Source organism: Lissotriton helveticus, chromosome 6 (genome assembly GCF_964261635.1).
Source record: "Lissotriton helveticus chromosome 6, aLisHel1.1, whole genome shotgun sequence".
Classification (NCBI taxonomy): Eukaryota; Metazoa; Chordata; class Amphibia; order Caudata; family Salamandridae; genus Lissotriton; species Lissotriton helveticus.
Window position 1 is genome coordinate 1,569,175,649 of NC_136067.1, and position 7,110 is coordinate 1,569,182,758.

Consider the following 7,110-nt stretch of genomic DNA (forward strand, 5'->3'; position numbering starts at 1 on the left):
TAAAAAAAATCATCAAACAGCCATCAGTCTCCTACAAACTTATCTTATATGGTATTGGCTTTTTATGCCTAAAGGAGAGAAAAGACACAAATCTGGAGGCTGATAAACTATATCAAAGAAAGCCTGGGGTCCTCCAGAAACCTAAAACTATTCAAACACAAAGAAATCGCCCCCGAAGAATGCATCAAAATGGCACCTGACAAAGTGCAAACCTATGTTTTTGTAGATGTAAGAAAGAATGGACAAGAATGGGCACTTGACAACTGGAAACAAAAAGACTGGTCAAAACTAATAAACAAACCATAGACAGTAAATAAATCTGTGCAATAAGCAAATAAAATAATCTCGATGTACATTTTGCACATGTCTGAGCTGCACCTCTAACATGAATGCAAAATCCAAAATGATGCCACCATATTGGATTGGCTAACATTTAAATATGTAAAGTTTTAAATAAAGCCAGTTGAAACAAAAAAAAAATCTGTTATTATCAGTTTAATATCTGATACGTCCTCTATCTGGGGACCATATATTAAATTGATTTTTGGAACAGGGAGATGGAATAGGAGCTTGCTCTGTCCACTGCACGAATCAACCTGGTATTGCAGTACCTCCAGGAATGGTGCACTTCCCCACCCGGGGAAAACAATGCTGTTGAAAAATAGACGAGAAAACGAAAGTAGCGCTTCACTACCAAACCCTGTAAAGTGGTGCTATTGTGTTTGCGTGTGAATAAAAGCAAACTGGTCACCGCGTCTTGCCTTATTTATGTATTTATTTGACTTATTTGCCACCTGGCAGTGCATTATTTATTTATTTTTCGCATCTTTTTCAACTTTTTTTTCTTCTTTTTTTTTCCTTCTCCATCCAGACTGCTGCACTTTGAAAAGAGACAAACGTCGGAAAAAGACTGTTTTTGCAGTAGCAGAGTTTCATTGGTTTTTGGATCCATTTCACTAGGGAACGAATGGAGAAAGGTTCCCAGCAAGTCAGTGGGAGGGAGGGAAGGAGGCAGGCAGGCAGGCATGCAGAGAAGTGGACACTGCCCTTGGCTTCTCTGAGCAAGAAGAAAAATACAGAGTCCTTTTCCTTCTCTGCCTGCCCCGCCCGTCCCCGAACGGCCAAGCCTTATCTATAGGCCTTAGGCTGAAGGGGAGCAGTGTCCCGGGCAAGCAAGGGCGAGGGGCCAGCCACTTCCGGTCAGGGAGCTGTCCAGGGCATCCGGGCCTGATTCCCAGCATCCCCTGGCTGACAGGCTTTCCGGCCAGCCGGCTGGAAGCTGTGCGCAGGAAGGGGCGGGGCATGCAAATACTAGAAAGAGGACAACGTGGGTATGCTAAGTGATGCCTAATGAGGCGACAGCCGAGGAGGACTCTGGGAGCCGGGGGAAGGCACAAGGCCAGGGCCTCCTTTCCACCCAGACATGCTGAGCTCTTGCTAGGAGTCAGAAAAAGAGGCAAAAGGGCGACCAGCGACGGTGCAAGGGAAGACCCCGGTCCGGGTCAGCCAGGTGGATTGCTTTGGGAGGCGTTAATTCTGGCAACATTCTGGTTATCGCTTCTCGGCCTTTTGGCTAAGATCAGGTATATACTGGTCTGCTAGAGGTGAGAGACGGCAGTCGACACCCGGCTGCATTGCCAGGTGGGGTAGTCCGGCGGAGGAGGTCCGTATTTACAAGGACACTGCATTACCAACTAGGGGCCTGGCCTGTGGCACCTGGGCTGACTGTGACTTTGGTGCTACATTGCATTGGTTGATGCTATCATCAAGAAAGAATGTAAAATTGTTGAACGTGCTATAGAATGTATACAGGATTTCTCAAACCAGGGCATTTTTGATGTGACCTTTTCTAGTGAAACTATTTGTAAAGATTTTTTGCAATGTGTGGCATCGTCAGGACACAAAGCCCTTTCGGGGTCTCACTGTCACTTCTATGTCTGCCCCAAAGGAGGTGACCTTGGTAGTCCATATGTACAACCCTTATGCAGACCACTGGCTCATTGAGGTGTATTTAAACAGTTATTGTGATACTATTAGGGGTGGCCAAAAAGTTCACAATATCTGTGGGATATGTAATGGGAAACGTAAATATGTTGTTACCTTCAAGGAAGATCCTGCGGGTATTGGGGGTCTGGCACATCCACCACAGACCTTCACATTAGGGGCAAATAAGGGGTTTCTAGTCTATTCCGGAAAGCCCCTGTTTTGCGGGCTCTGTCAGCAATTTGGCCACGCAAAAGAGCAATGTTCTGGTATGGCATGTAGGAATTGTGGAGGCCTGGATCACAGGGCCCAGAATTGTGTGGTACCCAAAAAATGCAACCTCTGTGGTGGTTTGGATCACGTGTTCAAAACCTGTCCTAAAAGTACATTTTCTTATGCTTCTGCTGCTAGCGCACAGGGTCCTCCACCTCCTGCCCCGGCCCCGCCAGATGCAGCGTCCGTTTCTGTTCCAGTTCCAGAGATTACTGACTCTGCCATCTTAGGGGTAATAGACGGTATAGAAATTAAGAGATGTGGTCCCACTCAGGAGGTTGAGGGGGAAGAGGAGGAGGAGGAGGAGACTGATGCCGCCTATGGTATTGATCCTTCCGCAACAGACCTGGACATACAGTCTTTGCAGGACGAGGATGCGGAGAAAGAACGTGCTGAAAACGTGCGCCTTAAGCAAAACACCTTGGATAGGAAGGCAATGTGTGCAGGTTTGTCCCAGTCAGAGCCTGTGGTGGTTGTTGCTCAAAGTGATATTGCTCAGGCGCCTTCCACGTCTACGGCTTCCCTTACAGAGGTGCCTGAAACTGTTCCTTCTGTTATTCCTCCCACAGTACCCCCGCCTCCTAAACTACAGCGTATGGTGAAATTGGTGAAGAAGACAGCTGCATCCCCTGGGTTGGATGTGACCCCACTGGTTGTGGCCAAGGAACAGACGTCACCCATGGAACATAGTGGATGGAGCACAAATAAGCGGAAATCCTGTGCTTCTCAGCAAGTGATAGACTCCACTCCTTCCACACGCTCCAAACAAAAGCGTGTTTCCTATCTGGATCGTTTTTCAGGGGGGGACGGTATGACCCCTTACTCTGCCTCTCTGACTCAGAGGGTATTGAGGACCAGCCTTTGTGTGAAGGGGATGTTTCAGGGGTTGCATCTTGAACTGTGTGTCAATATGGCAATTGGCTTACTTTTGTGTATCATGGCTCTTTCCCTTGCCTCCTGCAATGTGCGGGGTATGGGGACCGACTTGAGTAGACGTATGGTTTTGGATTATTTTGGTCATACCACTTATGATGTCATTTGTTTGCAGGAATGTTATATCCCTTATCAGCTAAAATATTTTTCCTTTCAGCCCTACTGGCCTTACGGGCCCTCAGCTTGGTCCGGAGGCGCAAACAAAAACGATGGCATAGTAGTCCGTTTTAGGAATAAGCATTGGCAAATCACGGAGGAAAAAGTCCTTTGGCCTGGGCGTGCTATGTTAATATCAGTTCTAATGGATGGCCTTCCTTTCAGGTTATGTGTTGTTTACGCTCCAGCTACTAAGCCTGAGAGGGAGCAATTGTTCCATGTGTTAAAACCCTTTCTTGCAGGTGCTACACAGACGCTCCTTGTGGGCGATTTCAACTGCATTTTACATATCAAGGATAGGCAGGGTGCACAGTTCGCTTGTACTTTAGATGTCACCTCGAAACTTTTGTTGTCCCTTCTTCACGATTTAGATTTTTATGACACCTACCGAAAGTATCATCCTCCCGGGGTAGGTTTCACTTGGGAGGCGGCTCATGGGAATGCCCGCTCCCGCCTGGATTTTGTGTTGGCCTCCAAGTCCTTGCACGCAAATAGCCGTGGTCTTACTGGGGTGCCTTTCTCAGATCATAAAGTGTCGGCTATAGGTATCACCATTCCGGGTACACCTCAACGAGGTTCTGGTTTTTGGAATCTGAATAATGACCTCTTATTGGATAATGATATTTGTAAATCATTTGCTCAACGTTATGGTGCATGGGCCGATCAAAAACATAGGTTTCCGGATATTTACAAATGGTGGTGTTGGGTTAAACATAAAAGTAGGCTTTTCTTTCAGGAACAAGGACGGCTCAGACGCAGGGCTGCCTGGGCTACTTTCCAAAAATTGCATCGCCACCTTATTCTTCTACACCAGTTGGTGGAAGCGGGCAAGGATGTAAAAAACGAGGTCCGTTTGCTCACACTTGCTAAGAATAATTGGTTGATACGTAGGAAGAGGGACACGATCTTTCATTCTAGGGTCAAATATTACCAAGAAAATGAGAAATGTACCTCCTTTTTCTTTAAAAAGGCTAAATCTGCTCAAAAACTTCTGACGCATTTACGTGATACAAACGGGACTGTCGTACAAGGTGTAGACCAATGCCAGCAAATCGCATTTGATTTTTATTCCTATTTGTATGCTTTGCCACGACACTTGTCTGCCGTTGTGGACCTTGAAGAATATTGTTCAGGCCTGGAGGGTGGTCTCGATGAGACCCAGGTTGCTCACTTGGTCCAACCATTTGATGGTGAGGATTTTATAGTTGCACTTCAGTCAGCCCCTAGGGGGTCTAGCCCAGGCCTCGATGGGTTCACTTGGGAGTTCTATAGAAAGTTTTGGGATCTGATATGTATCGATTATATGGCTATGATAAATGCTGGGTTTGAGAAAAAAACCTTTTTTCCACAGTTTTCTCTGTTGGGGTAATTTCCTCGATATTCAGGAAAGGGGATGTAACATCGCTGGGGAATTGGAGGCCCATTACCCTCCTAAATGTTGATTATAAGTTAATTATGAATAGATGTAGGTATTGCCCTCTATGTTTTAAATATGTGCTTAATCGTTTGTGCGATAGGTGTGCTACGCTAGGTCAGTGCCTGCAAACTGTATGTCAAAATGTATGTGGCCTGGAATCGCTAGATATCCAGGACTCCAGCGTGCACTACAGTAAAAAAGTTTTCCAATCAAACGTTTTTCACAAGAACATTTATCAATGATATGCCAAAGAACTATTCATTGAAGTACATATGCTTTTTATACGATCATTCAATTCATTGAATTAAACAAAACATTATATCATGTACATATATTTCATAATACTGTGTATTCTAAAAACCCAATGCATTTCGGGGTCCATACCCCTTCGTCAGGGGTCTGCTGTAATAAAGAAAAGAAAAAGGAAACTTAGTAACTAGGGATGCCGTGGGGGTTTATTAAACTATTTAGAGTGAAAATTGGTGGATCTTACCATGATCTAAGGGTCGTTTGAAGGAATTTGCAGAGTATACTGTTGCTTTGGGATCAATCTAAAAAATCAGTTGTAACCAAAGTCATTTTAATTTTAGATTCATTTAAACAGGAGTTCTGAAAACTCTAGTGGTAAGAAAGTGATTTACCTGTATCGTAATTTCAGGAGGTCTGCAAAAAATGTATATGCAAATAAGTATTTCATGCATCACGTCTTAGCGTGATATAAACAGCAGAAAGATTGTATAGTGGCACCTTAACTAATACTTATTGCTCACCACCGGGTCTTTTTAACTGCCAATATGATAGCGGGTCTAAAAAAAGGCAAAACGAAAACAATTTTTTTAATGCTTCAAAAATTAACGGATTGTAACCGAAAAGGACCTGGGTTCTTTACTGTAGTGCACACTGGATTATAAGTTAATGGCAAAAGTGTTGGCACGTCGCTTGAGATCTCTCATGCATACGTGTGTACGCCCGGATCAAGCTTGTGCTATTCGCGGGCGTACAATTGTGGATAGTCTAGTTACCTTGCGAGATACCCTCTGGTATCATCAAGAACGCACTCTCCCTTTGGGTGTTCTCAGCCTTGATTTCCACAAGGCCTTAGATAAAGTGTCCCATGATTTTCTTTTTTTAGTTTTGAAACACATGAAAATTCCTCCTGCGTTTCTACAAAGTCAATATTAACGTTTATTTTTTACTGCTCCTTTTCCTATTCTTTCAGGGGTCCGTCAGGGGTGTCCTATGTCACCAATCCTTTTCGTTTGTGCATTAGAGCCTTTTCTGTGTAAACTTTGGCAAGACAAAGTCATTAAAGGTGTTTTTGTTCCTGGGGGTTTGGGGATTCAGCACAAAATTGTGGCATACATGGATGACGTAACAGTGTTGTGTACTAATGCTGCCTCTGTCCGCAGGACATTTTGGCTTGAGTCTTAACATGGGTAAAAGTGTTTGTTTCACTAGATGGCCCTGGGATCGCCTGGCGAATTTACCAGTCCTCATTACTTCAGAATCTGTTAAAATCCTGGGAGTCTACTTTGGGGTCTGCGGGTTTGAGGAGAAGAATTGGTCTGAACTTCAGGCTAAATTATTTAAAAAACTTTCCCTTTGGTACTTGTGCAAACTGACGCTTGAAGGCAAAGTTTTGGTTATCAAAGCTGTTTTATTTCCGTTATTGTTGTACCTTGCTAAGGTTTTTCCTCCTAAATATCGCACTTTCCAGAAAGTTCAGAAAATGTTTTTTACCTTTTTATGGAACTCTCGCATGGAGAAACTTAGCAGAGATAAAGTATGTCGACAGTGGAGAAATGGGGGTAAAAGTTTACCTGACCTTAAAACCCTTTTGTTGTCCAAATTATTATGTTATGTTGTATCGCGCACTGCTGATGATCTGAAATCTGTTCCTGCCTTATTTACCAAGTATTTTTTAGTGGCATGGCTACGACGTTTTGGACTTTTTCCCCTTCCAATTGCTCTCCCTCGGCCCACGAGGCACCACCATTTTATAAACACCTTTGTTCCTTTTTGCAGACCTTGGACACAGAAACTTTTGATAGGGACATCTGTATTCACCCCACCAGGTTGAAGAACGAACTTCGGAAAACTGAGCGACCGATCCTGTTGGGTGTTCTGACTGAGGCTCAGTCAGTGCGAGTCTGGAAAATGTGGGTCACATGGACATTACACACAGTCAGCGTGACTTGGCTTGGATGGCCGCACACGGATGCCTTCCTGTGAAAGTTTTTCAACATCGGAGAGGTTTGTCCCCCACAGCATGTTGTCCGCGCCCCTGATGTGGCCACGACAAAACCATTTTCCATCTACTGTGGGGTTGTCTGTATGCGAAGAACTTT

The 7,110-nt window shown here is 44.5% G+C and overlaps 1 non-coding gene across 1 annotated transcript; it reads left to right on the forward strand.

The window, feature by feature from the left end:
- The first annotated feature begins 443 nt into the window (after positions 1-443).
- Positions 444-633, forward strand: LOC144764439 (U2 spliceosomal RNA). The gene has a single exon (XR_013596544.1). It is a non-coding gene; the product is annotated as a U2 spliceosomal RNA (small nuclear RNA).
- Positions 634-7,110: the final 6,477 nt, after the last annotated feature.